This window comes from Ammospiza caudacuta, chromosome 5 (assembly GCF_027887145.1).
Source record: "Ammospiza caudacuta isolate bAmmCau1 chromosome 5, bAmmCau1.pri, whole genome shotgun sequence".
Classification (NCBI taxonomy): domain Eukaryota; kingdom Metazoa; phylum Chordata; class Aves; order Passeriformes; family Passerellidae; genus Ammospiza; species Ammospiza caudacuta.
The window spans coordinates 9391776-9399368 of record NC_080597.1 but is presented as its reverse complement, the minus strand read 5'-3'; positions in this window follow the sequence as shown (position 1 = coordinate 9399368).

Below are 7593 nucleotides of genomic sequence, written 5' to 3'. Positions count from 1 at the left end.
TGTGAGTTTAAAAGGCCACCCAGAGCTTTCTACACTCTGTCCCAGGGATGCTTAGAAGACTTGAGTAGGCTTATGAGGTTCTGTTTATGAATGACCTTTGATGTTCAAAGAGCGCCTATTTCTCATTTGCTTTGCCTTATTATGATCTGCTGTAATCAGTTAAGCCTTTAAGGCTTCCCTTGGGGACCATCCATCCTCCTCTGGAAGTGCCAACACAGAGGAAATGTGTCTGAATTGCAAAGGCACCAGGTCTTGCAAAGGCTTCTCACACATTCTCTGTGTATTTGCTGTCAGACTGTGCCCAACAGGCTTTCCCTTTCCTGGAGGTGTTATGTGGACTAAAACCTGGTTGGGTCCTTATCCCTGGTGTACCTGATGATAACCTTATTGTCACTCTTGGAATGAAACTGGGTTACAGTTGGTGGTGATCCCCTTTAATGACCAATCAATTTTATATTCAGTTTCTCAGTAGTGTTTATATTATATCACTGCACTATACTGTAATTGGTGTTGTTGTTGCTTCCTGGAATGGAGAGTTGAGGAAGGGGTAGAAGAATCCTGCCTACCTACCTGTGTAGAAGTTGTCATATCCCATTTATAATTTCACTACAATACTGCATGGAAAGTGACAAGAATGAGTGTTCAGATGACGGTGTCAGGGCCTTACATCTAGGATCTATGCAATGATATCTTGGAAGCTTGAGTATGAATGAGATGGAGAGTGAATTCTGTCCTCAGGACTAGGATGTCCTGGCAGGACAACCAGGGGAAGCTTGCCAAGCTGCTGCCTAGCTCACAGGTATACAGAGAAGCCAGCATCTAAGACAGAAGGGTCTGCACCTTTCAACAGCTCTAAATTCATGTGAAATAAAATTATGTCAAGCAGAAGAGACTGGATCCTGCTGGCAAACACCACGAGTGGAACAAAACTGATGAGAAGGATGTGGACAAAGCTGTCATGTTGAATATCTCTAGACCTTGGAGCCAGAATTCTTTTCCCAGTGTGATCTTCCCTGTTTTGAAGCTTCTGGGAACAGTATTGCTGACAGGTTTAACACAAAGGTTAGCTGGTGAAAAATAAACACAACCTCATAGCATCATATTTGGCTTCTGCTCAGTCATCAAATTGTATTTGTGTCTTATTCACTTCTCCTCTCAAAATATTTCATCCCAGCTTTCATACTCCACCAGCTATCTGTAAAACTCACCAGTAGGACACCAAAATGACCAGAGGGATGGAGCAGCTCTGCTGTGAGGAAAGGCTGGGAGATTTGGGATTTTTGTGCCTGGAGAAGGAAAGGCTCCAGGGCACCTTTCAGTACTTAAAGGGGGCCTTATAACAAAGATAGAGGAAAAGCTTTTATCAATTTATTTTGTGACAGGACAAGGGAGGATGGTTTTAAACTGAAGGAAGGTCGATTTAGATTAGATTTGAGAAAGAAATCTTTTACAATTGGCATAACATTACCATTAGGGGGTTACTGGAATAACTTGACCAGTGAGGTGGTGGATGCCTCATCCCTGGAAAAATTCAAGGTCAGGTTGGATGGAGCTCTAAGCAACCTGATGTGGTTGGAGATGTCCCTGCTCATTGCAGGGAAGGGAGGAGTAGCTGACCTTTAAATATTCCATCTGATCCAAACTATTCTATGATTTTATGGTCACTGTCCAGGGCACCACCTATTTACGAGAGCAGGGCTCATCATTCACAACTATCTGCTCAGTTCTGCCCAGAACTTAGTAAACAAGGCTCTGGACAACCAAGCAAATGTTTTAACTTTTGCAGCATTAAACCATCTGATGTAGATATGGTCAACTCACTTAGAAGTGGAAACTGAAAGGTAGCTTGGCAAATAATGTCCCATGCTTGAACCTTCTTTGGCAGTGGGACAGATAAGATAATGTGATGGAGCTTTTCCATCTCTGGTTTCTAAAGTCACCATAGGATTCAGGAAATGGTGAGTCAACAGGTTAGCAGATACTTCTGTTTGTCTGTTTTGCTGGCTCCTTTACTTGCTTTGTATCTCCTGGTTACCCTGGGAATAAAGGAAAATCCCAGAACATATGATGCAAGTAGGGAGACAAATGAGGTTAAATAAAAATTTCTTATAACACATTTCAGAAGGTAATTAATTCTGAGCTGTGCTTCAGGTTGTCTGCGGACCTGGCTCAAAAATCTTCCTGAACCAGGCACATGGAATCAAAAACAGAGTTTTCCTCCATGTAAAATGCCTTCCATTTTGACAGAAAATTGACTGTCTTTCAGACCACAAAGGCAGCATACTTCCCAGAGGTGGACATGCATGAGGATTGCCCGATTTTTATTAGTTAGGACAGGAAAGTGAAGGATTAGTGGTTGGAGTAACAGTTAGTCAAAGTCCTGGGATAGTTTGTGTGCAGAGATACACTCAACATTGCCAATGCACAAGAAAACTCCTGGTTTTTGAAGCCTGAAACTTTCCTACACAGAGATTACCAACTGTTTAATTTCTTTGACAAACAGAAACCTACAAGGAGCTAAGAAGAAAGTAACTTAGTTATATTCTTGAAGTCAAGTAGAAGTTCAGCTCATTTTCCTGGTAATTAAACAGCCTCAAAGCAGCCATTTTCTGTGTCCCATTTATAATGATATTCTAAAACCAGAAAAAGACAAAAGAACCCACCCATCTCATAAAATGTGTCTTCGAGGGGCTTAAACCCTCTGGTAAAAGATGAAAGAGGAATTGAAGTTGAATTTTGGGACAGAGATTTCCAAAAGTAAAAACTGGTAGAAAAACTGGTAGAAAAGAAAGACTGGTAGAAAAGAAAGACTCCAGACCTAGACACCCCTTTTATATCTGCTGTTATGCCAGGGAAGGTGACTGCTCTGATGAAACAGTGGAAGGGCAGAGATATAGGGGAGACTGAGTAAAACTGAATGTGAATGCTGATGCCAGCAGCAGGTAAAGCAGCAGAGGGCAGAAGGTTCCAAGCTCCAGTCAGGCTGGCATATGCACATGGCACAAAGCCTTTCTGTGATACTAGGTCAGGTCCAGAAGCACAACTCAGCAGCCTCAGCTCTCCCGCTCACTCCATGGCGCAGTGAAAATAAACCCATTGTACCACCGGGGCTGAAATGCTGAGCCATTATTTTTCTTTCATAATGTCTGTTTCCAAGCTGGCTGTGCCTCTGTGCCAGGTGTAATGTGGGTAACATTCCCTGTGAAACACTGGCAGGGAGTGGGTCGTTTTCTAGGAGGCTTCTTTGCTCACTGGCACAGAGAAAATACCTCCTTCACACCCTCACACATGCTCTCCCAGAGGAACCAAGAACAGAGCAGTGCTTTTCCAGATACCTGCTTGCCAGGTCTGTTCTTTAAAGGGCCTGCAAGTCCCTGGGAGCACCAGGAGCACTGCCTAGAAAGCCATATATATCCTACAGGATGCATTAATTCAGGCAAACTGCGCCTGCAGCCTCTTCTGAGACTGTCCCAGGGAGGAACTGCTCCTGGCTGTGTGTCCAACACGAGTGGGACATCAGCCAGGAGCAGTGACAATGTCCCTGGCTGGAAATGGGACACTGGAAAGCACCCTACATCTTTCTCCACATCACCACTTCCACCCCTGGCTCTGCCCATGGTGTCGTCTGCTCAGCAGTGAGTCTGCAAAGCAGAGCTCTGCCCCTCACAGCAAGGGCTGAGCTCTGCACTAAGCCTGTTTAGGAAGATTAGAGTAAGGAATATTAGGATCTTTTGTATCCCGCCTCCCTTTGTGCAAGTAAATGGCTCCTTAGAGGAGACAGGAGACCTCACCTTAAGCACTTTCCAGAAAGTAAGCAGGCAAACCCCCCTACCCACATCTGCCTGTTAATGTAAATTGTCAGGAATTATCCTTTTAAGAGATAAAGGGGAGAGAAGGAACAGAGAATATGATTGTGCCTTGCAGCCAATTCTAGAGGGTAGCTGATCTGGGTTTGGCATAATGCTGGCTCAAATTTCACCTGTAAAAGCCCTGTAGACATTAAAAAAGCATTCATTATCCACTCAGACACAAAAAGCTCATTATGCACTATTTTTCCAATCTTGCTAACTATGTTCCTGCTGAAGGACAGTATTACTTGCTTCCTTCAGATTGCTTGCAGCTCATGGGGGTTTGTTTTTAATGACACAGAAGGTTCTTGGCTGGGCTTCTCCCAAATGACCATGGACCAACGTGTATGGACTCTTGGTTCCTCTTCAAAATGTTCAGGTATACCATGATCCCAAGGCCTGCCCAGCTTTGCCATTTCTTGGAATATTCACACATAACAATCAACTGACTTGTTGTCCATAGCCAAAAGAGTTCAACTAAAATCTGATAGCCCAAGTGAGGCATTTTCCACATTTCAGAATATAACAAATCCTGTGGTGTCTAAAAAAGGACACTAAATGCCTTCCATAATCTCTTTAGCCATTTTTCTACAATTTCCCTCCTGCATGGTAGAGAAAGTCTATCTTGAATTTAATGATGAATGTAGACATCCGTATTAAAGGCTTAGGTGGACCCTATAATTACATTTTATTTTAATTCTGCTTAGACTTTTATTAGCACTTTGGCTTCAGGAGGAAATGTGTTGTAGCTACCCTGAACCATGACATCACAGCTGTTTGCACAGCAATAACCTCCAAGAACCTCAGACAGTGTTTTTTCTCAAGCAAAGGCAGCAATTGTACCTCATGGTCAGATGTTAAGAGAAGTTTTGGCACTCAATTACGCTGCAGGGCACAGGTGCCACCCTGGGTATGCTGCCTGCCAGTCATCAATATGCTGAAACCAGGGTGAAGGCACCAAGTCTGTCTGCCTACCCTGGTCACAATAACCCCCTGCAGCTCCAGGATGGGGCAGAGTGTTGGAAATGCCTGATGGGAAAGGCCCTGGAGGTGCTGGTTAGCAGTGGCTGAAGATGAGGCGGGTTTTGTCAGATGGCCAAGAAGGTGAATGGCGCCTGCCTTAGATCAGCAATGGTGTGGCCAGCAGGGCTAGGACAGTGATTGTCCCCCTGTGCTGGGCACTGGTGAGGCCACACCTCAAATCCTGTGTCCAGTTCTGAACCCATCACTGCAAGGCGCACATTGAGGGCTGGAGCATGTCCACTCCCTTCCTCCAGAGAAGGGAATGGAGCTGAGGAAGGATTTGGAGCACAAGCCTGTTGAGGAGTGGCTGAGGGAGTTGGGAGGGCTCAGCCAGGAGGAAAGGAGGTTCAGGAGGAACCTTCTCACTCTCCTGACAGACAGGAGGGTGCAGCCAGTTCAGGCTGGTCTCCTGCCAGACCGCCAGCAACAGGACAGGGGGAAATGGCATCAAGCTGCACCAGGGGAGGTTCAGGTTGGACATCAGGGGACATTTTTCCTGGAAGGGGTTGTCAAACACTGGAACAGGCTGCCCAGGGAGGTGGTAGAGAACCCATCCATGGAGGTGCTCAAGAAACAGCTGGACTCAGTGCTTTGGTGTAGTTGATGTGGCGGTGTTTGGTCAAAGGTTGAGCTCAACCCTTGAGGTCTTTTCAAACCTAAATGATTCTGTGATTCTGTGGCTGCATAGACAGGACCTTGTCGAGGTAACACCTGGCTTTTTTTGGTTGCATGACCAGTCAGAAATTTCTACTCAAGTTAGACTGCTGCAGAGCATCTCCAGCTTCTCTGGGGCTGCTCTATAAAGACCTTACACCAGAGCCATGCTGACAGGAAGGAGGAAGTGTGTGGCACATGGCAGGGAATTTTCTCTGGAGCTGAGCTTCCCAAAGCTGTGGTATGTTCTTACCCTGTGAGCAGCTAAAGGCATCCTCTGGCTTGTGCATCTGTGTGACAGCTGCTGCCTGTTCTTCTATCAGAGCCGAGTGCTTTTGGGAACCCTCACCCTAAGCATGCTGCAGCTTTTCCCTTAAGACTCAAAGGTAACTTGGAACTACATTTTTTTTCCTAAGGAACATAACTCTAGTTTGAATATGTTCTTCTGTAGAGCTCTAATTTTAAAAAAGCAGGCACTGGCAGTAAGCAATGCTTAATAAAACAGTGCTAAACACTGTTCCCACAATGTGAAAGCACCCAGGTTCCCACAATGTGAAAGCACAAGAGAAAGAGAGGTGTAGGAGAGGATTTTCTTGCCATGACTAAAGACATCCTGCACAGAAAGGGTTTTTCCTTATGCAGATTCCTGAGAAGAAAACAGGATGGTAGACTCAGTGGGACATAGTAGATGAATCGCCTCTTATCTGGAAACCCTGGTGCCAGAGTGGATGGGTGGCAGACAGTTTGGTGCCATGCAGAATGAGATGGTCCCAGAGCCAGAGAGAAGCTGTGATGTGATGCTAAGTGAAGCGCCAGCCCTGAACTGATGGACTGTGAGACAGGAGACGGCTGAGGGAATCTTCAACCAGAGATTGTGAGACTTGGCAGATCTCGAGCTGGCACTGCAAAGCTGTCGGAAAACTAACTTGAGGTGACAGTGTTGTGTTTAAATAATCTTGTTTTATTTGTATTGAAAAGACAACCAAAAAATCATGAGCCTTAGGCTTTCTTCAGCTCCATGGTCACTTGTAAACTCCTGCAAAGCTGTGTTTCAAGGTAAGGGCAAAACCTAAGGAAGGAATGGGGGATATTTGATTGTTTTCCTGCAGCTTTTGGTCTGTGCCTCTCCCACTAGTTGGCTGAATTCCAACTATTATACTATGCTATTAAAGGAGTAGCATGGCAAAACTTTGCACATACATGCACACCACCTGTGAGGATTAAAACAAATGCTCTTCAATCCCATGTTTATTTCTCTGCAGGGCAATAGAGGGGGGGCAGCAAGAAAATCCTTAAATTGTGAGAAATATTTGGAAGTGGATCCCACACTATACCAAAGGTTCTTTCTCTCTGTAGTGTTCTTCTTCTCCCACACTTGGTCTTTATCTGTTTTTCCTCTTGAACCCTAGTTTTCTTCTCCCACAAATTCCCATGCTGTACACTTACAATGCTACAATTTCAGAGTAGGAGAGGAGAATTCCTATTTTTAGTTCCAACATATAAAATGTTATCTGGGGACAGGTCATTTTGTCCTAAGTGATCAAGCAGAAAAAGGATATGGCAACAAATCAAACCTTAGAAAGGATATTCATGTGGTTAAGGCATTAGGCTGTTAATTCTTGAGATTTGTGTTCCTTTTCTGGCTCTCTGACAGCCTCCTTAGGCCCCTCATGGGTTAATTTCTTTTCTCACTTCTCTTGCTGCAGTATGGGGATAATGCTAACTTATCCAACAGCTTGGTGCAAGGAGGATAAATTAATTACTCTTGACAGATTTTCAAACACATTAGTGCTTGCTGCCACAACAAAGCCTTTTATGTAAACAAATACCCCTGGGAAAACAAGAGGCTGGATTTAAAGATTGCTTTCTGAGATAAATTCCTGTACCAGCACTCCCACCATGGGCACACACCCACACCAAAGGGAGAAGAAAACGGGACAAATGTATGGTGTCATGCTTTAAAGATCTTGAAAATCAGCCAAATCTGTGAAATGTTAAGGAGACTTAATGCAATACTTATACATCCTGGGGCTAGTTCTCCGGAATGCTGAGTACCCTCTGCTCCCCA